Source organism: Columba livia, chromosome 13, assembly GCF_036013475.1.
Source record: "Columba livia isolate bColLiv1 breed racing homer chromosome 13, bColLiv1.pat.W.v2, whole genome shotgun sequence".
NCBI classification, from domain to species: Eukaryota; Metazoa; Chordata; class Aves; order Columbiformes; family Columbidae; genus Columba; species Columba livia.
In genome coordinates, this window is record NC_088614.1 from 8,567,874 (window position 1) to 8,590,803 (window position 22,930).

The window sequence follows — 22,930 nt, forward strand, 5'->3', positions numbered from 1 at the left end:
ATTTCTCTGAGAGACTCCGTATTTCTCTACAGTTATTATTCCAGTTTCTTAGGAAAAGCAATACCGAGTGCAGTCTACTTCTGCCCCTCCAGTCTGGCAGAGCCAAAGCCAGTGCTTGCTCCCTGCTAGAACATGAGTCTTGATACAGAACGTGTCTTTAAAAAGACACTTCCCCCCACTGCCACACTCTTCAGAAATAAAAAACAATCAGGTAGTGAAACTGATTTGCTTATTTTCTAATTGACAGCTTTCTTGCTAGCTCAGGAGTTAGTTCAACATGATCCCATTGAAAATGAGACCAGTCGCATTGCTCTAAACATGTACACAGCTGGAGAAGTATCGGAGCTTTTACTGCCCAAATACTTTAACAGCTCAATGCCCAACAGGTTCTGTGATGTAGGTGGAGTTGTGGATAAAACACACATGCAAATTCACAGCAATCCAAACCTTGACTCAGTCAAGCATCTAAATTTGTGTGAGTTCTTTCAAAACACAATGTAAGAATGTGCTGAAACATGGATGTAAAACAAACACACACTCACCAGTGTTTAACAGTGAAGTGATTGTACTTTCAGCAGACTCAGGACCATCACACGTATTTCTGATTCTAACTAATCTCTTCCTATAGCTGGGTCTGGGCTGCACCAGCTTTCAGAGAAAATATCCTTCATGATTCATTGTGTTACTAGGGAGGGGGAAAATACATTGAGAAGAACATTTAGTTCCTGCGTAACTCAACTGAGTAACAAATTCAGAACAAGCAGTTACAATTAGCAGATATTGTTGTTGCCAAGATCATATCATTTAATAACCAGACCTAATTAAAAGAGCAGTTTAGGTGCCTGGCATCCAGCTTCTCTCAGTTCAAAGCTTTTCCCCCCTGAATCTAAATCCTAGAATCAGCAGACGAACAGCACCCATTACCCAGGGGAAACCACATTGTTCAGCCCTCACCAATGCATCACATCTCTTTATAAGCTGATAACAGCCACTCTGATATAGCAACAACTCTGCTGTGTAACAAAGGGACCCACAAAACTCCCCCCCACGCTGCTTTGCTTGGGGAAGGCGATAAATATCCTGCTCTGCAAACCAGCTACAGACAGAGTGACAGAACCCCGTTAAAACTCAACACAGGACCCTTCCAGTTACTGGTCTGACTTGGAACCAGAACACAGCAAATGGGTTTTGATCACGGACTAAATGCAAATTCTCTACAATGTTGAAATAGTACTGAGGGGCTAAGACCTTTGCTTTGACCTAATTCTCATTTCTTCAGAGATTCTGCAGATTGTTACAAATGCTCACTGCAGCCCTTGTGCCTCCCGGCTGTTCTCCAGCTGTTTCTCCTCTTTGACTTTCATCAGTTCCTCAGCTAGAGAAGCATTACATAAACCAGACATATTATTTCAGTAATGAACTCCCATTAGTTTCATGGGTTCAGTATTTTTTTATTTCAACCTCCTGAAATTTGCTTTTCATCTGTGTTTGGTAGTTTGCAACCCATCACTAGTATTCATAAATAATAAACCTGGTAATTTAATTATGTTAAGTCACATAAATTCATTGGAGAGAATAGTACATTATTTTAGGAGTAAATCGCAGAAGAGTTCACTAAGTGCACTGCATGTCCTAAGTATAAATTGTAGCAGAACTACTTAAAACTCATATTAGTCAACATTCTTCTTTTGAACATACCCAAACAGTATTCTGCAATTATTATAAACAAATAAGCACATCTACTGATAAAAACCGCACTCTGCATGCCATCTCTGATTTTATTTCTAATCAAATATTCCCTCCCCCTTTTTTTTTGTTCAGAGAAGTATTTTAATACATTGCAGTAATCCATAAATTATGACAAAACCTAGGAGGTCAAGGAAATGAAAAGTACAGCACATTCCCTGAAGGAGAGTTAGGAAGTTTTTACTTCTACAAGTAATAAATTATTAGCCACAGGTTAAAGTTGAAACTGATAAAAGGCTGATATAATACTCACATTTCCTAAGTGGAGTCCTGTTTCTGCATGGTAAAGAGCTAGATATTCTAGCACATTTTACTAAAAGTATTAAATCCCTTCCTGTGAACTCTTTTACTTCTGTAACAATGACTTATCTGAGCTAAATGGGGCTTTCATGGGTCCTACCCGTGGCACAATACCCAGCAAAGCACTAAGGAACAGGACAAGGCTGTGAATATATCAGGGACTCAATATGCACACTGGGCTCTCTGCTGGGCTCTGACATGGGACATTACATTGGATTTTCCCTGCAGGCAAAGCACAGTGACAGAGCTGAACAGCCCTGTGTCTGTACTGGACACCAGCATCCAGCTCAGCCCAGGTCTGCAGAATCCTGGCTAGTTTGGACAGCGAGTGTGGCATACGGGGTGCAAATCTTGTTAGGAAGCTTCGGTTCTTAATTTGAAATATTATGATGAAGCATAATACACTTGGTTATTCTTTTTTTCCTGGATGAGTAAAATGATACTCACAAGGACAAGATGACAAAGAGAAAGAATTAAGGTGTTCTGCTTCCCCCTGTGCTCCTGTCTTGACTGTTTCACTTCCAATAGAATGTAGTTATCAAAAACTTATTTGCCCCAACATTTAGTGTCCTTGTAGTTCCCTTATGTCTGTATCAGATTGCAATGAAAAGCTCACAGAGAGGGGAAAAAAAACCCCAACATTTAACCCAAAGCTACTTCCCTAGAGGAGAGATCTGCATTCACAATAGTACCAAGGAAACTCCTGTATAAATTGCTGGTCTGGATCATCAGCACCAAGCAGAAGTGCTGAAGGAGCACATTAACAGAATATTACAGTAGATTCAGCAAAAGGAATAAAAGTCCAGCTTAGACTTCATTATTGCCAAATTTGATTCCTGCCGTAACTACACTGGTCATAAAAATCAAGCTTACATCTAGAAGGAAAGGGCATCCTTTGGGTGTTTCTCTTCTGAAAGTTATTGTCTGTTATATCATCAGTAATAAGTACCATAACAAGGTAATAAAACTTAATCATCCTGAAACAACACTTAAAATGTTTAAATCTTAAATGAAAAGGTCTACTGCTTCCTACCTAACAATTCGATTCAAAAATCCTTCAGGATTAATACATTAGCATAGAACTCAATGCATGCATATAATAAAGTCATGATATCTTCCAAAATGTCCTGCTTGCCAGTTCTAGCAGCCAAATACTTGTCAGCCAGACACTAACTACAAGTTAACAGGTTTTACCTCAGGTTCTTAGAAATAGTTTCTTTTCAGCAGCTTTCAAGAAACTGTGACTGTTCTCAGTCAGAACAAACGGAGCGGTACTGAATCTGTCTCCTGCCTCAAGTTCAAGTAGATGAGGTACAATTTATCTTGCCCTTGCAGGGCAATGAAGCCTCCACAACACCTCTATGAGAATCCAATGATGTTTCACTTAATTCCAGGCAAACATAATGATCATTTGCTGACGTTCCACCATTTGCTTTAATTTCATGTCCAAGTCCACATCACTTCCCACATGGGACACTGACTGAGCACCTTCCTAATTCCTTCTCTTGTTTTCACCTGCCTACTTTGGGGCCCCATATGAGGAGCTGTTCATTTCCTACAGAAAAAAACCACCTTGTTAAAGAATTTTCTTATCCATATTTATAACCTTAAAGGTACCACGTGACAAATACTCAAGATAATTGGATTGCACTTATGAACAGAGAACACTAATAAAACAAAGGACGTGCTTTTATGTCCTTCAGTCTTCTACTGTTCTTTAAGTGTATTGCATTATCTTTTAGGAAAATATCTTAAAATTTTCTAATTAAAATTTCGCTTGCAAATCACCATTCTTGAAATATCTCCACCAGAGCAACAAAGCAGGTAACAATCACGAAACTTTATGCCTTGAGGATCTATTTCTCCCAATTACCTACATTTTCATTAGTCTGATGTCTGACTTTCAACCCGCTGTCCTGAAGCTTTCCTGACTGCCCAGTTCCACACCAAATTAGTCAGAGCTTTTCTGTCTCTGGGACTTCTATTTGAGAATTTCCCAAAAATCTTTTCAGCTCAAAGACAAACTCCAAGAAATTTCAAAGCTTCAGAGAGGCAAAAGACCTATGAGCTACTCATGATTAAAGAATAATTATTACACAGCAACAACGATACATTAATAGACTCACACAGCACAACTAATGATGTTTTTTCAGGATATTTTTAGGAAAGAGAGGGTGAAACCACAGAGGTTGAAACCAGCTCTATCTGCAATTCCAAGTCAAAGACACAGGTTTGTACCTTGAATGGTGCTACAGTCAGTGGGATTTAGTAAAGTCATTTCCAGAGTTCATGAAAACAACGCTGGCAGCTCATTAACATGCAAATATGCATGCTTAAACAAATTAAACTAATTTCATACTGATACAAAGATACCTAAGGGAAATGGCATAAACCTCTTTGACCTTTGATAAGTGATGCAGAGATTGTGAAATATTCTAATGGAATTTAAAACCACATTTTGTCTACAGAATCTTGCCTTTCTGAATAAGACCGTAACCAAGGGTCCATTCCTCAGAGTCATTACACAGGAGCATTAAAAAACAAAACAAATGCTAAAAACCAAACACCAAACCACAGAAATGCATTTCAAGAGCAAAAATATCAGAGGGAACATTACACAGAACAAAAGATAAAACAGTTTCAAATTATCTCCCAAAAAGAGCAAAATATGTCAGCAGCACAAGATAGTAGGTTTGCAGGGCCGTAATCCCTGTTTGTCAAAATAACAGCAAATTAAAGGCCCATTTTTGCAGATTGTTGGATAATTCCTGCAATCTGCTGAGTGCCTCCAGCTTTGTGAAAGTCTAGAGAATCTGAATCACCTAGTACACTGAAAACTCTAAGTGCAAATAAATAGGACAATAAGGTAGTTACATGTTATACTTTCAACTACACTTTTTTCACTGAAGTAACACAGATTCTGACTGCTCTTAGAAAAGACCTCTGTTTCACACCACCTGCTTCTGTAGCTCAGCTTGGGATACCAGAGAAAAAAAAAGAAAAGCAGCCTAGATGTGCTGTAAATCAGCATCACTCTTAAAAGCCATAGACTTAATTCAACTTACCATAGCTGAGCATGATGCTGTAAGCACTTCCACATGGCTGCAGTACGTTCACTGTCATTCTCTCCCTTCTTCAGGTGATTCGGAAATGTGAGAAAGTTAATCAGAAAGCTGAAAAAAAAGATCAACCTTTCTTTTACCACCAACCATGATCAATGCTTCAGGCTTCACAAGCTTTGTTGGACTCTGATCCCTGCAACCTGTTGACAAGAATTGCAAACCCTGACACAAATATGAGCCTTTGTATTTCCGTTCTTATCTATAATCCTACCACTGCATGCTATAGTTTCATACATACATTGATCTTCCTAAAAATACCGACCACAGACTCTCTGAAACAGCTACACCAAATGTTCCCAAACATCCACATTTCTAAAAGGGAAGGAATTTCATAATGCCTTCCAAGATTGCCAAGGTGGCTGATTCTAGGTGGGAATGTGGAAGAAAAGGGACACAATCATCAATGCATGCTGTTTCCAACAGAGAGAAGAGGCAACTAATGGGTTTCTGATACAGGGAACATCCCAACCTGTAAACCACTATTAAATTGTTGCATTCCTGCACATGGGAGAGAACACACTCCAATTACAACTGCAAGAAGGTGCTGAACCTGCTCCTTAAGGGCACATTTGAGAGACAAGCTGGCACAGTCATGGCCACGTGCTTGCTCAACTCTGGCTAAAAAGCAGCACTGAAAACTGCCAATATTTATGTGATTCTCTCATTTTATCCAGAGAGCAAGAGCAACCAGCCAAATAGTCTTGGAGCACCCTGAACATAACAAGACAGCAATAGCACGCATTTCTTCTAACTGCTTTTCTGTTGAATAATCAAGCTTATATTAGCTTTGGAAGTTTTCCTCATCCAAGATGTGGTGGGCAAGTTCAGTAGCTTTGAAGCTGAAGACAGAGCTTAACCCTGCCACAATTTCAGCATGGGAATTGTCCCAAGGAACCATATGTGCGTGGCTGGGTCACATGTGACAGCAGGGGAGCAGCTCTAAAGGAATATTAGTAGAGGTTTTTCCTCAGGAAACCTGTGGGTTTGCCAATAAGAAATTACTCCAGTTTCCACAGATAGACTTTGCTCTTTCCCTTCATTCATGCCTTTAGTGCCGCACAAGGGAAATCCATTTTTTATTCATAGGCTTCAAGAGGAGCAGTAAACATGCTGTGCCATGGCAGACAGTTTTTAAGCCAGCATCTTCCCAGCTGTGACCTGCACATCTGGGGAGTCAAGTGTATCTTCATAACATTGCACTGGCCTCCCTCCCAACACAGTCACTCAATTTACTTTCACTGACTGAAGAAAAAGCATCTTAACATATGCACCAAGTGTCCAGATGAGTGGAACTGAACATACAGGAACACTGCTCTGGATTGAATCCTGATCTGCCCTGGATGCTCTCCCAGAGGTCCTCACAGCTGTCTGACAGCCATCTAGTGGTGCCTGCATATGCAGCAAGATAAAGGAGCAGATAACTCACCACTCAGACAGATGGGTTCTCTCCCCTTAGAACTAGAAGCCAGTGTATGAGGACAGAATATATACTCTAAACTTATGGAACTTTATTTGCCATTATCCTATTAAAAAGTACTTTGCATTTCTATACATTAGACATCACCACAATGCTGTTTGTGGTTTTTACAGTTGTCAGCTGCACTCTTCAATAAGGTGATGGGTTACTAGAACAAGAATTGGTGCAAGAGCCTCCTCCTCCCTGCAGCCAGGCCTCTTTTCCTCTCTAGGCGGAAACCAAGCATGGGGTGCTCCTGTCTTCTTCCTGCACTGCTGCCCGATGTACAATTGCTCCAAGACATAGACAAGGTATACAAATGGTTCAACCACAGGCACTGAAGATCCCCTCTAGCCTCTCCCAAAGTCTCACCAAAAGGTTTTCATTATGAAACACACACAACAGCGATTCTTGCAGTTGCCTTTAGATGCTGCCTCCTCCTCCTCAGTGGTCCTCTTATCTAGCCCCACCCTCCCTTCACTTTCATGCAATTAAAAGCTGACAGACTGCCTTTGGAGACCAAGCTCCTTGCTACAATAATTTCCAGTCAACTGAAGGGAATTCCTGCCCACTGTAACAAATCCAACCTGAGCTTTTCTAGTTTCTTCCTCAGTTACCAACTGCATCCTTTTGTATTCTAAACACTCAAATTTGCACCACCTGCCCACAACCACCTAGAGACATTTGTCAGGCTTTTGACTTCACATATCCCCTTCTGCAATCTCCTTTTACCTGAATATTGGTCTGCATTGCCCCCAGCAGAAGCAAGGAGAGCTAGAACAAATCTACAAGATACTTTGCATGAGAAAGAAACAGAAACCCCTGTAATGCTGAGCACACTTCTAAGCTCAGTAGACCATTACACTCATTCCTAACTACAGACATCATTCACTAGGCTTGAGACTCTACAGGTGCTGCATTGCCTTGAGGCTCTGAGAACTGTGAAATTAACAGTAAAATATCTTGGGTAGCTTAGCATGAAGGCAAGAAGATTGCAAGTTAAGTTTTATTCAGGTTTACCTAGAGGGCAGGAATGTATTCCAATGTAAGGGGAAAAAAAAAAAAAGAAAAAAAAAGTTTAAAGAGTCAGCACAAGTATTCAGAGTCAGGTATAACTATTGCAAATGGTACAAGCAATCCAAAGAAAACCAACTGCCTCTATAGTGTTTGCCTTTAGCTGTACACATAGGGGTTAGTTTATAGTATTACAGATAGATTGGCACAGTTCATGTCCCTTGCCAAAAGCATGACTTGACCCCAGAACACAGTAACTAGTCAAACTACTAATTCCTGCTAGAAAGAAATGCTGTACATAGGATTCTGGTCAGCTACAAAGATAAAGATATTGACATAGCATACTGGACTTCAAATTTGTTTTTCCTCTACTTTCAATACATCCAAACCCCAGTTTAATTAAAACCCTCAGCTTATCTCAGCAGAGATGCCTTGCAGAGAAATTGCATGCAATGCTTTCCTCAAGCACTCAGAAAGGAAACAAGAAACACAACAACCAATAAATAATGCAAGAGAAACTAGTCCTAACTTTGACAAAAAAAGTCCCCCCCCTATTTCCTCCAGCCTGGATTCTCTCCAAAAAAGCAGATACCTTTCCTTCTCACTGCAGCATGCTGACCACCCAGCCCTCTGAACTGTCCACAAGACCCAAACAACTGCTGTTCCCAGCAATTTATAGTGATCCCCAGCTGGCCCTCATACCCCAGCTTGATTAATTAACACCGAGATGTTTTTTCACCTGCTGAGCTTCTAAGTCTCTTTGTGAAGTCCTGCAAGCAACCAAAAGGAAGAAGAAAAAGGGAAAAGCTTCAGCTGGTGTTCATCCAAACACATATCATTACGTGGAAGATAATATCCTTAGGGAGGAAAAATGACACAATAAGTCTTCCAGGACATAGTGCAGCACAAGAATGCCATGTTATGCACTTTCTGAGAAATTTGCTTTCAGCTTTTTTTGCCCTTATTAAAGAAGGCACAGGTTTTGTCATGGACTTTATAGCAGAGGCGTCAATCCCAGAGAGGTCTTGGGACCAGTCCTGCTTCACAATGAATTCACACCACAATCAGCAAATCAACTCGATTGCTGATGTGTACCTTTCCAGAATGAAAGCTCCAACTAATAGCTCAAAAGCTACCTGGGAGCTCCTGGTGAAACACATTATTAATACTTCTCTTTTTTTAATGTATCAGAGCAAGTGGGTGAAATTATAGAACTATTAAAAACCACATTAGTATTTTGTCATTTGCAAGTGCAAATACAATGTGTGCAAGCACAGAGAAAAACAAACAAATGCTTCCCTATCCCTCTGAAACTTGACAAGGTGGGTGGGAAGAAAACATCACAAAATTAGTTGATCATTAGACATCAGCCTTTTCTCTGCAGATAAATCTCCTGTTGAAATTAAACACAAGTAAACCAGATTAAAAAATATAACCAAAAAACCAAAAGATAATTCAAGCTAGTAATGTAAGAGCAAGAGGAAAATAGGGAATATTGAAAATGAATTCACATATTTATATTAGCAAAAGATTAATTGCCATGTTCAAAAGATTTAAATTATTTCATCATGTTTTTATATATACATTATATTTTACACCGGATAGTGTGATATCAAATGCTATTTGAAGTACAGCATAAAATTATTAAAACAATTACTCCTGAACACAGCGGTTATTACTGTACCATGTTACATGGAGAAGCACCTACAAATGTGGTTCCATTGAACTGGAAGTACAGAAAAATTATTCTGATCATTCAGTCTGGCTTATAGACCTTTCCTTTGCATTAAGCCACTGAAATGACCCAATCCAAGTTGGACACAGAGTTATTCATCACTCATTGTCTGTAGATCCAGTGATGTTGTATCCTGAGTGTGTTACCTGTAGAAAGAATTAAGATGTCTGTGCAAAAGAGCTCCCAGTCCATGCAAAAGGTAAAGGAGAGTGATTTATTACGAACATTTTCCATGTGTCTTAGTGGTTCCACATTTTTATGTAATGTTCTTAGTTTCAGCCACCTATTTTTAAAGCGTCTCAGAAGGATGTGCTGTTGAGTCAGTGGGAAGATCTGAGGGAGGCAAATTAAAAAGAGATAAATGAAGCACAGTGGACAAGGTGAAGAAGGCAAGTCCATTGTGCTGGAACCTGCACAATGTAGGAGAGCTGCCTTGCTGCCATAAGAGCACATTTTGAAATGTGGCTTTAATTGTAGACCTACAGCTTGTCAGCACCAGCTCTCACTGATTTTCACTGTTCTACCGACTTGTCCAGCCTGCATTCTGTGTGGCACGTACCTGACAATAAAATGTGACCATTTCCCCTCCCACACGACAGCGGTAAATACGCAGTCAGACTAACGGGACAAGCAGCATGTTCATTAGTATGGTTTAATAAGTAGATTTTCCCTACTTCGAGAACAGTGCAAAATAATTAATTATGTTACTGAAAACACATGAAGATTCAAATCCTGGGAAAGCACCACATAGGATTTTCACAAATTCCACCCGAAAACCAAAGCTGACACCTGACTTCAAGCTACAAAGCTCAATCCTGACCCAACTCTCTGCCCCTGATATATTAATGTACAGAAAAAGCCCCTCAGGTGTTTAAAAATCACATCCCAAGCAGCTTCACGTGTACATCTCAGTTTGATCAGACACGTTGCTGTTAGCCTTGTAGTTTTCAGACTTAAAGTTATGTTTTAGACACTTTGTAAGATTGCTGCTGTGGAACCTGGAGCCTTGGGAAGAGTTTTTTAATGAAGAAAATGAGCAGGAAGTGGCAGACTAGGAATACATATCTTTTGAACAAGCATAATACTGCTGAACTGTCTTTAAGATAAACTGTTGACATGATGTTTTCATCTCCAACTGTCCTTTTTTTTCAACAAAATATATGTTCCTCATATCAACAAAAAATATTAATGGCATTTTTCAGATTTTCTTTCAATGTATAGATTTTTCTTGCTTTTTACCAAATAGCTGGTTTTCTTCCCAAGACAATTAAAACTGCTGATTTGTGTGAAGCTAGAACAGATCTTTAGATATAAACACCGCCTGTAATTAACAGGTTTTCCTTTCTTGTTTACTGATGAAGGGGGAGGGTGGACCTTCAGTTTGCTGTAAGAGAATATAAAATGCAACCCGGTAAGAACTGACTGTCTATGATAAGGATGCCTCAAGTAACTGAGAATACTGTGATTTAAGAGGTTGAGGAGAAAAAAAAAAATCCCACTTCATTTTTTTCCTGTAACAGCAGAAATTTTAACACAAGCTTTTAGCTGTCATCAGTAAAACAGGAATTGTTTCTTAGGCTGAATTATCACTACATGTTTCATAAGGATTAACTGGCATGTTGTCATTAGTCAGTGATTCAGTATGCCAGAAGATTGGAAGATTAAACAAAAGCTAATCTCTAGAAAACGAGGACAAAATCCTTTGTTTCTTTTTCAGGAAAAAGAATTCACAGCTTGCAGGTTCTCAGGAGCTGGCTTCCCCCTGGCTGTCATGGTAAAACAAAGCTGTTCACAACAACAATTCTTTCCCATCCACCTCTACCGGAGGGATGAATGCATCTTCCAACAACTGGGTATTACAGAACATCAGGGACCAGGAAGCACCACTGTTGTTCTTCTTTTTTTTTGACAGCTTAGCACTAATAATAATGAATTTTTCTATACATCAGGCAGCTGTTTTGTCGCAGTTGCAGTTCTGTTGCAGTTTGACACAATTGGAAAAGGCTGGCACATCAGATTGCTGTGAAGTTTGAGGAGGTTTTCAGCAAACCAGTGATAAACAAGATGCTGTGAAAGGTGTTTTTAATGTATTTTAATGAAAATTGTTGGCAGATTCAATGTTTATTTTAACTTGAATGCACAATATAAAGCACATTTCAAGTTCTTGTCACTGACTTATCAGGTGTAGGATCCATCTTCTAAGAGAATAATGAGATCAGTTCAACTCATTGTGTTCTATCAAAAATCCCTCACTAGAAAGGATATTGTTGCTTTCACGTAACTGAGAATGCTGCCAACGTTTAATTATTCTCAAAAAAGAATAACAATCTGAGTTCTGGATGTAAAACCTGAAATGAAATTATTCCAATCTATAACCAATACCTTTTTATTATTTTCTTGTGTTTCCATGATGGTCTGTAAATCTAATCCAAAGCAGATGCATGTTCAAGTCTCAGCTTTTGGGAGTCCCTAAATATACAAAGTACTTTTGACATATTGATGGAAAAGCGTATATCCAGTTCTTGACTAAGCAGCAATGTCACATTCTTCAAGAGAACAATGAAGCAGGTAAATGTTCACTCATCATGATAGTTAAATAATGTTAATTTTTTATATAGGAACAATGGTGAATTTAGAGCCAATCTCCTAATACAGTTCTATACCAGGTTTGCCTTTTATACTCAGGCATTGCATTCGCAGCAGCACCTCTCACCAAGTTCTCTACTGGAATTATCAGTGGCACTCAGGACTCCGCAAAACAGATAAAAGATCACAAGGATAGATCCAGTTCTTGGTAACATATGACATAAATAGAGAGTATTCCTACAGAATACTTAAGATTTGCAAAGGTGCCTTAGATTCTGGATGTTTTAAAGAGATTTTCAGTATTTAAGAGACTTTTGACAGGTCAAAAATATCCAGGAGTTTAGCACTCATGTGGACATTTATGAAAATGGCCTAAAATGTTGCCAGTAGATCTGGAAAATCTTTAAGATCATGCTGTATGACAGAGAACATGCCACACATTAAGTAGATCTCTTGTATGGTCCTATCAAATATTCTCCTGCAGTGGAAGAAATTTCCCATCCAGGTGGAGGAGATTGGCCAGGAACAGCAAAGCACAAATATTGCAGTTCCTGGGAGGATTTATCCAGGGGAGAGTGAAGCTTTAAAACATTTGCAATTCATACCCGAATGATCTCTTTATCTCCTCCAGGCTCTCTCCACAGTCATGTTCTGCTTCAAGTCCCAATTAAACAGATGCAGCTGCTAAAATTAGTTATCTCAGTGGTGATGCTTCGGTTCATGCCTCTCCTTGGGCTCAAAGGCACCTCGGTGGCAGTGACTGATGGCTGGAAAGGTCCTGCTCATCTGCTCCGGGGTCAGATCCTTCCCATGGCAAGGGCTGGACCCAGCAGTTGGTTGTGGGCACTTTTTGCCTTCAAGGACGTTCTGACATGGATGTGTTGATCAGCCAAGAACTTAGCAGCAGCAGGACTGGGGTCTTCCGTCTACCTGGTATATCTCCTTCAGTTGGACTACGTAGGAAAACATAAAAATCAACTTTGACTTCCTGAATTAATTAATATCTTTTGTCAGTCTTGCAGCACACAAGTGTCTATCCTTTCTGAAAAAAGCTGGAAAGAAGAACTTACCAGACGTTTCTGTTTGCAAACAGCCATTTTTGAGGATTAATAGCTCCTGTAGCCTCAATAAAATGGCATAGGGTTGGTTTTGGTTTTTGGTTGGTTGGTTTTGTTGGTGGTGGTTTTTGTTTTTTCCTCCACTGGAAAATAACTTTCCTAACAGACCCAGAATCAGAAGGCAGAAGTTCTATTCAGAATTTCACATGCATCATTTTAATTTCAGTGAATGTTCCACTTCAAAGGTATGAACAGCATCATTTCCAGGGTGTTTTGACCAAAATGCACCTGCACGTATTTGACAGGGAGTGCCCAGAGTCATTGCACACACAACATATCTCAAAAACCACACAGTCAGAAATTCTGATTCACGTTCACAGGTATGTACTCCCAAAATACCCTATGTGCAGTGATCTAAGGAAATATCCATCATATTCTCGGCTGATATAAACACACATAACTCCACTGAAATAAAAAAACCCACCTGTTAACTGATTCAGCTAATAATTTCTTAAGTGAACTGTATGATACTGCCTCTGTGCAGCTCATTTCTAAGGGACAGGAAGGTGACATATGATGTCTCGTTTTTAACAGACTACAAAATGAACCCTAAGCACCTATTGAAATTATTAAACAGTGGTGACTTACATTTCAGCAGCTGACCTCATATTCTGCGGTTCAGGTAAGGGTACCTGCCTCCTCGGTGACTTCAATTTTCATTGAATAACCATTTTGGTTGACACTGATTCCATCATATATTATAATTCTAGGCTCACCATTCAGTTGAAGAAAGAATCTGAAAAATTGAGTATTCACATCAAGGCTTAGGGAGTGATGTTACAAAGTGTTTTGTTAACTAAACACATCAAGACTTAGAGTTATGGTGACAGTTCTTAGTTTTCCTGAGGCAGCTGGAAATTAAAAGAATGCAGAATCTGGACACATTTATGATCTTTTTACTAAACACGAATTAGCATGCAAAATGATTTCTACATACTGATTTGTAGCTACCTGAAGATTCAGGCTTGAAAAACAGGGATAATTCTTAAAGTGTCTTTCAGGGACATACTAACTGTTCTTTTTTCAAATCAGCTTGTTGCCCCATACACTAACAGTTCCTTGGTGGGCAGTTTTTTACCCTGACCACATTGCTGATTTGTAATCTACTTTCTTATCTCCATACAGTTAAATGCCATTTCTGCTTACTTCCAAAATTGTAGTGACAGCATTGGGATCTTAAATCTCACAGTAGGACATGTGTCCATCAGGAATGCCTAATACAGCCTGGAAAACAGGAAAATATGGGCAAAAACCTACCCCACAAACCAAGCACAATCTTACACAAGTGAGAGCTTTTAGGGTAGAACTGACCAGTGAGAGAAATCCCACCAAAATGCCGTAAACACATGGAAGGAAATGGTAGAGTTGCCCAGTGCTCCCATTTAGGTAGGGAACTGGAGTCCCAAATTATCACCATTTCCACCAATACCTCATATTCTTGGTATCAGAAAGTCTGAACTCCTTTTTATGGCTGTTACTGAGGGTGAGGTGCATTAATAAGGCTCAGAGTGAAAGGGCATTAGAAATCAGGAAACCTGACTTTTATTCTTTGCATTTGTCAGGTGTCCTCACGTCTCATGTGCTCAATCTAACTAAAGGGACATAGAAAGAATTACAGTTCCCTAGTTGTGAATGATTGATTACTGTCTCTGATTTCTAATTTTGCCTGAGTAAATATTTCAGGTTTTGGTCTTGAGGTTCTAAAATAAATCATAATATAATTATACCTTGCCAGTGTTTCAGAGGAAAAAAGTGTATGAATTTATTATTTCTGATAAGCAGTTTTATAATAACAGAAACCCGAGGTTTACCAGCAAGACAAACCAATTAACTTATTTTATCTGTGCATTTCATTCCATATTAAAATGGCTAAACTCAGAATTTAAGACTGACCCACTTCCTTCTGGAAGATGAGCAGGTTAGTGCTTAGAGACACAAGGACCATGCAGCTGTTGGAAAGGCAGCTTATTTCAAGCTATCAAATATATCAAGCCAAACAGTGGGCACTGAAGCATTGTATCTACTGTCAATGGATATAAATTGCTCTATTTTACATAATGAAAGTGCAATTTGTAAAGCCAGTGTTTGGAACTCAAGATAGTGAATTTATCTTGTAAACTACCTGATTTTTGGCTGTCAAGTGAAAATCTGGTCTGGAGAGGATGGAAGTCAAAGGCTGAGATTTATTGCAATTCCAGAGCAAGACTGATGTGACAGATCGGACATAACTGTGTGTCAGAAGAGAAGAACACTTCATGGTATGTGATAATTTTGTATGTTTGTAGTTGGGTGTAACTTCCTTGTAACCTCACCACTGTCTCACTCTCTGCCTGCCTCTTCCTTTCCCTTTCTCAGCCACAGAGATAATAACTCTCCTTCAGTGACTAAACAGGAGTTGGCCTCAGCATGCAGAAGCAGAAAAGTGCAATTTGGAAAGGCTGAATTAGCTCAAACACTCATGATTTACCCAAGCAAAAGCATGAAGACTTGATCCTGAATTCATCCTCAGGTGCAAGAGGCACTGACGCTTCTCTTGGACACTTGCCTACCCACCCTGTTGCTAGAAAAACTGGGCCGTGATCAACAGCCGTGACAGATAATAAACCTGCTATTTGAGTTAACACAGCCTCACTCAGCCAGAACAGGACTCTGCTTGGCTGTAATGTGACCCGGACCCATAACAGCACTTAACGTCACCTAATTTACTGTAATAAACGGAGTACATCAGTGCATTCCTGATTATTTCTATTATGAGAGTATAAAAGGCAGAAACCTGAAAAAGCTAAATGACACATCTTATTGCTATTTGAATGGTAATCACTCTGCTGCCTGTTTGCCCGGCAGGCAGGGTGAGTCACTCAGGGCACAGAGTGCCAAGCTCTCAATGTATTTCTTTTCTCTAACCCATTTAATCAAGCGACACTTCATCTGGGAGACATTCACGTTTCATCTGGAGTATTATCAAAAAGCAAAGGTAACCACAGCCTGAAGAAGCTGGAGGCCGTGCTTGTTCTGGGCAGCAGGTAGTCCCTCAATATGGATTACTTTCAGCCTTCTAGTCTTTTATTTATTTTTTCTTTCTTTTGAGAAGTTCTGAATTATCTACCAATATATATTTTTTTAGCAATGGAAACTCATTTTAACCACTCTGCTTCCTGACCTCATTGCAATTGTGGCATTCAAGAATGAGAAGGTCTCAAATTACATTAAACCCATCAAGAGACACTCTGGGAAATTCTACGTGTTAAACATCAGATTGCAACCTGAGCCATACATTCAGAACAAGGGACTGTACTAACTAGTTAAAAATGTATATGCTTAAGAATAACCTTTCACAAAAGTAAAGGAAAAAGAAAAAGAAAAAAATCCCCCACAATACTAATCTTGAGTGCAACGAATTCCAAAGAACTACGTACTTGTGCACTGAGAGATTCAAATTTACTCACAGTGGGTTGAAAACAGAACCTAAGAAGGACATTGGTGGAGTAGAGGCTTTGTGACAAGCCCCTGCTCAAAGCTGAGTTTCTCTCTAAATGCCTAATTCACTGTAGTGTACGCCAAAAAACTTCTACACATCCCAAGCTTTTAAAACTCAAATGATCTCTGAATCCAGTGATTGGCCTCCGTATTCAAGTGATTCCCCAAATATCAATTCAGGTCTCACATGTTTGCTTCAAAACTTTCTGTTTTGCCAAAGACTGCCAAGGTCAGAGCAGCAGCAATGATGTGGGGATTGTCATCATCTAAACCATGAACAGATTTGCTCAGGTGCTGGTCAGGCTGCTACAGTCATTCTGGATTAGAAGACTGCTATGAATCACCATGGATATCTATTAAATTAATTTAAAGTTCTATGGAATGTATCTACACAGATCTAAAGCTAAGTCGGGACGGATGTGTGAATGGGTTTAACCTGAGTTTAAATTAAACGAAAAACAAAGGTAAACGACATGGCATTTGAATGCACAGTAATGCCAAGAAATACAAGTTTACTACATGGAAAAAGAATTTTAGAACAAAATCTTGTATTAAAAAGCTATTGCCTATTCGAGGATATTAGAAAAAAGATTTAATACAAGCCACTGCTAGGTAATGTAATTTTGTAGAAAAGCCACTGAGAATTAAAAGAGTTCATATAGTGGTCAATGGTAGATTAAAATAATGAAATTTTGACCCCGCAAGATATTTTAAAGCATATGATTGGGATGTGGTAATCACATTATCTGGTTCATTGTCTGACATTATGGAGGAAAGTAGCTAAGAACATTTCAGAGAGTGAATTAGATGCTGTGAATAAAGACCTTGATGGCTGTGAAAAAAAGGCCAGGTTGTGGAAATCCACCCCTTAGTCTTTGCAGCAAATCAGAATGCTGAAAATAACATAGCTGTGGTGACACTGAAACTCTTATATGCATGGAAGGATAGATGAAGATCCCTAATGATTGCCGTAATGACTTCCTGAGAACTTGACTTTATATAAAAGCACTGGAAAAGCCACAAGGATGAGGATTATCTCTTTAGCAACAACCATCAATAAAAGCATGTAAAATAAAAAAGAAATGCTAGATCCTAGAAGCAATCAAACATTCAGAAGTCTCATTTTCCCTTATGGGAACTATTAAGATAATAAAAAAATTAGAAATGGCATTATACAAAAGGAATTTTGCAAACATGCCCACTACAGAGACCAATCCTATAGACTGTGGAGGATTCCCAAGCTGACACACAGATTTCTCCCTCCCCAGATCAGTGTTCAGGAACATTCTGGTGACAAAAAGGTTTCATGCTAGATAAATCTGAAGCCCATAATACTCAGCACAAATTTTGCTGATGAATGATGGCTCTTTCTACAGAATATCACATTGAAGAGAAACATTTTGTCCCAAACTGATGACTTTAGTGCCACTGAAAGCAGCTTTTTTAATAACAAGAGGGAGTTTTTATGACAACAGGTTTCTGGATCACAACCCCAGCTACTCAGGTCTAGAGGAAAATGACTTCTCTTCTGATTCCTTCTTTACACTCAGTGTTTATGAGAGAAAACAGAACCATGATTCAAATACTGAGAAAAGGGAATTACATGGCATCCAGCAGAACTCTGTATACCTACTTGAAATCTGGGACACCATCTCATCCTTTTGGTTTTGCTTGCTTTGTTAGTGAAGCACCAATGTCAACTCTACCACACGAGTCACCTCCATTTAGCTTTGTATTTCAGATAAGACTTATCACCTCATTTGCACATCTGTGCCCAGCATTGACAAAATATCTTCCTTTCCAATGCACACGCAAAGTCTGCAGCAAGCAGCATTGATCATTCTATTATCACTCTGTTATGCTTAATTTCCTCTTCATCTTTCAAGTCAAACTACATCGATAGCAGTGGCAACACACAGATTGATTTCCCCGGCCTTTGGCAGGCTGGCGTATGGTGTAAAATTGCTTTTGTGTTACCCCAGCACCACCGAGCTCTCCTAAAACATTCAAAGAAGCAAATTAACAAGTGCATCACAATCTTTAAGCACTCCGATATGACCTTGTAACAAGCAATTAAGTGATGTAGCTGGATAGTTTGACAAAGCACTAGAAATCTCTGCCAAGAGGGGGACTCTGCTGCAAAAATAAACCAATCTCAGCTCCTGGCCTCGGGCAGGGCTCAGGGTTTTGCCCCTTTCCTGGTCATCATGCAACACACTGCAGTACAGGGAAGCAGGGACAGTCATTCAGCGATCTCCACTCTGAATAAATAATGGTAGAGCAGAAAATCAAATGCAAGAAACTTTGTGAAATGAAGCAACTCCTTCATTCTTCTAAAGAGAAGAAGTCATCAGGAAGGAATGTCCCAAGAGTTCCTCTTGACAGTGGCAGTGATTTCCTGATGGAATCAATGGCTGCCATTGGCTTTGATTTCAAGGATGAAAGAAGAGCTCTTCCTCTTCCTTCTCCTTTCCAGACCCACCCAAACCACCAGCACTTGCCTCGTCCATCGCCCAGCCAAAGGGTCCCATAGTCTAATGGTCCCAGAGGTGAAATTACTGAACACAGCGGATATTGTGATTATAAAAAACACCAATTAAACAAACCAAAAAATCTCATCAGACCAGCTCTGGCAGGGGGATTGGACTAGATGATCTTTCAAGGTCTCTTCCAATCAATCCCTAACATTCTGTGATTCTGTGATTCTTTGGCATTTCCAAACATAGCCAGGCTGTTATCAATAACTTGATTTCATTCTTCATCAACATAGTATCTTGCAAACTGTCCTGCGTACCTGCAGACACAGAACTCTACGAGCTGACAGCAGGTCAGCAACACACCCTGGTGACCCTTTCTCCTCTTGCTTTGTCAAGCTTTTGTCCCCTGACATGTAGCTGTGCTGGCTGAGGCCCAAAGCCGTGGAAGTTTTGTCCCATGGAAGGACAGGTGTTACCCAGAGATGCTGCTGCCAAACCTGTGTTGCCATCTGCACACCTGTGCAAATAAGAGAAACTGCTCTATTCTGACATCAACCAGCTCACACAAGAATATTCCACAACTCCTTGCCACCAGAGCAGAGCCCTCACTTGCAGATTGTCATGAAGAAATAAGTCCTTTTCAATTGCCATAATTTTTTAACATTTTTAGAACATTTTAACCAATTTTCTTAAGACATCAGGACCTAGTAATTGTGATATTCCTCAGATTAGTACATGTAAAATGCTATGCCCAAATTGCTAACGATACTCCATCCATCATTTATCACCCTAATTCCCTTTTCTTTACCTGGCCTATCTCCATACAGTACACACAAGTTACAAAAGCATTTGGGAAAGTTAATTAACATGAGAACTTGCTGGTTTTTTTCATCCAAATAGGCTATGACTATCTATGACTATGTGATCCTTCCAATAACCTTCTGCTTGGCACAGGCTTCATTCTTTTGCACAGAGCTAGACAAACTATATTCAGTAGTCCTACACACACTTTTATAGCTTGATATGGTACATTGTTATGTTTTACTGCATAAATAAGCACTCACTATTGAACATCAAAGGACATGTATGGAAATGTATCACATCCAAGAACTGAAAATCATCACCTACTACCAGTGCAGTCTAAAAATAGGCAATGTTTTGAGACCTGAGAACAGATATGTTCTCTCACATGCAAACAAGCGTAACTCTCATTTATCACATCCTCTGAATATCTTTATACAGTTTAAACGACATAAAGAAAGAACAGCTCTTTTCTATGTTAGCCACTTGTACTACTGATATAAGGGGAAGAGAGATGAAAATGTTAAAACCTGGTCTTCATCATATCTGACAAGGAAATAGCACTATTACATATTCCCAGCACTGTGCCACACATGCAGCAATGCACCAAATCCAGCATGAAAAACACCACTTCCCATAGGCAATGCTTACTTAGGAACAGGAACAGGGAATCTGGATCAGTGGACACTTTTCCAGAGTTATTTGTTAACTGCTTTCCTTGCACAGAGAGTCTTACCCTAGCAGGATATAAGTCTAGTATTAGGACAGATCTGCTGTTAAGTTCACATCAGGAGACCCTGTTGCATTATGTTGAACAGACAGAACAGCACTGACATAATATGAAATTAAAATACAAATTGCTGAGGTGCAGTAGCATCAAAGAGTAACAGGTTCTTTAAAGCTACCTGTGTGGCACTAATAAGCAGGAGTAAGAAAGTTATTTAACAGCACAGCCGAGGCAGACTGGAGATCTGTGTGCAGCCCTGGCAGCCACGGCTGAAAAGGATATTGAAAAATCATGAAATGATGGATGAGCTGTGTCTGGTACCCGGGGTTCTGCCTGACTGTTGCGTGGCAACAAGGGCCGCACGCTTTGGGCCCAGCTCCTGTTTCCAGAGAAATGTCTGGGAAGGGAACAGATCCGCCAGCTGCAATCTTTCCTACAAACCCTCCTCCATCCTCTGATCTGGTCTACGGATTGTCACAGGCAGGCTCAGGAAAATGGTGAGAAGTTCTCATTCCTCTTGCAGATAAAAGGAAGCGGCTCAAAAAAGAGACAATCCAGGAAAGTTATGCTTACATGAGATACTGCCTATAATTAAAGCAGTGTTTTTTTTCTTTGAAGCACTTCATATTGCCAGTTATGACATGCTTGAAGAAGTACTTATTTTTCACTAGTGGTATTTCTAGTTTGTGATAACAATGTTCTGTACTTTTTCTATTGAAGACACTACAAGTCTTTCCTGAGCAAGAGAATAATACAAATGATGTTTTTTCCCCAGTATTAGAAGAAAAAAAATCCAATCTCCTTTGTGCTATCAGTTTTTATGGTGTGGTAGAAGAAATGATACATATGAGGCTTCCGAGCCACATTTACTGCTTGAGGAAATCTAAATCTCGAGGCTTATATTCTACAGTACCATTTCGCCATTTTTAAACGCACAATCTTCCCTTCCCGCGGCAGGGGCATCAGGAGCACCCCTTTCTGCTCCACTCCAATCCATTCCTCAACCCTCAACTTCAGAGCTGAAAAAATAAACCAGTCTCCACACTGAGGCAATGGATACGGTTCATGTATAGCGGCAGCAGCTCAAAGACTCACAAATCCAAAGTCAGACTCGAGAATCTACGAGATTGCCCCCAAACAAGACATATTTTACTAAAAAAAAAGTTATGCTCAAGTGCATAAATGTATTGTGTCCTTTTGCCCCACTATCTTTTGAAATGGATCCGTGTGTGCCCCAAATCCCACCAGGGTTACTGGAGAGATCCACTTTCCTTCAGCGGTTTCTGATGTGGATTCTGGTGAACACACTACCTTTTATTTTACTGATTCCCACTCCTTCTCTCCCCAATCTGATTTAAACCGGCGTAAGGGCACCGAGTTCACTACCATTACACGATGAGGACTAATGCCTCCCTTGGGAGCGCTGAGGACAGGCTGGGGGAAGACGATCACATTATCAACATCTTGAGAGGTTGTTTACATCAGATATAGGGGCTGAATTTCACTTGACATGTCACAAGCATCCAGTCTGTTGGCCACAGAACAAAGTGAATAATTGAGCAGGGAACTGCTGTATGCCAAGCAAACAGGCTGTAAAACTGTTCTGCACAAAATCCAGGGAGCCAGATGTCGAGATCTGAGGCACAGAATAGTATTTATGGTTTATGCATTATGATGAGTTGCTAACGATATGGCCCAAAATTAGGAAAAGGATGATGAACATGGAGGAACTATTTCTTGTTGTCCATCATCAAAAACCCTTTTAGCTCATGGACAACTCCAGGGATCTGCAGGCATCACTTTTAAGGTTGCTGACATTTAAAGACGTGTTTACTAAAGCAGATACATTCATGTTGCAAACAGGCAACTATCACAGTCTACATACAACAGATGAGACAACTGCAGATTTTCGCATGATGAGAGCAGCAGTGCATAGTTTGGGCAGGAAACAAAGAAGTCGTTGTAATGAGTAATTTGGGAAGCTCAATATAGACCCATATTTGCCTGGATGTTGCATTTAGAAAATGTTTCCATTCCTACCATGACACTGAACAAACAAATGCTGGTTTTATTCATTCCTCAGTGGGTGGATTTTGCAAAAGAGCTCAGCATCCACCTAATTGTGATCATGCCAGAATCACCAGGAATTTAAGACTAGATGCAGCCAGAGCAGGAACTGGTGATCGCTGCCCCAAGATGTCCAGATTTACACATTCTGCAAAGTCTTTATAATTAGCCCGTGATACAGAGTGGCTGCACACCCAGGTAATTTCCCCTGTCTCTGGTCTGGCTTCCCTGCTGCCTCCCACAGTTGCCCCTTTGTTTTCCAGGTGGCACGTCTGTCCATCTACAAATGACACCCTTCTCCTGG

At 39.9% G+C, this 22,930-nt stretch overlaps 1 long non-coding RNA gene across 1 annotated transcript; it reads right to left on the reverse strand.

Annotated features, from left to right (window-relative positions):
* Nucleotides 1–545: 545 nt before the first annotated feature.
* On the reverse strand, nt 546–8,276 carry LOC110360399 (uncharacterized). Its single transcript, XR_010465852.1, has 3 exons — nt 8,231–8,276; nt 5,112–5,219; nt 546–685 (listed from the first exon to the last, which is right to left on the reverse strand). It is a non-coding gene; the product is annotated as an uncharacterized LOC110360399 (long non-coding RNA).
* Nucleotides 8,277–22,930: the final 14,654 nt, after the last annotated feature.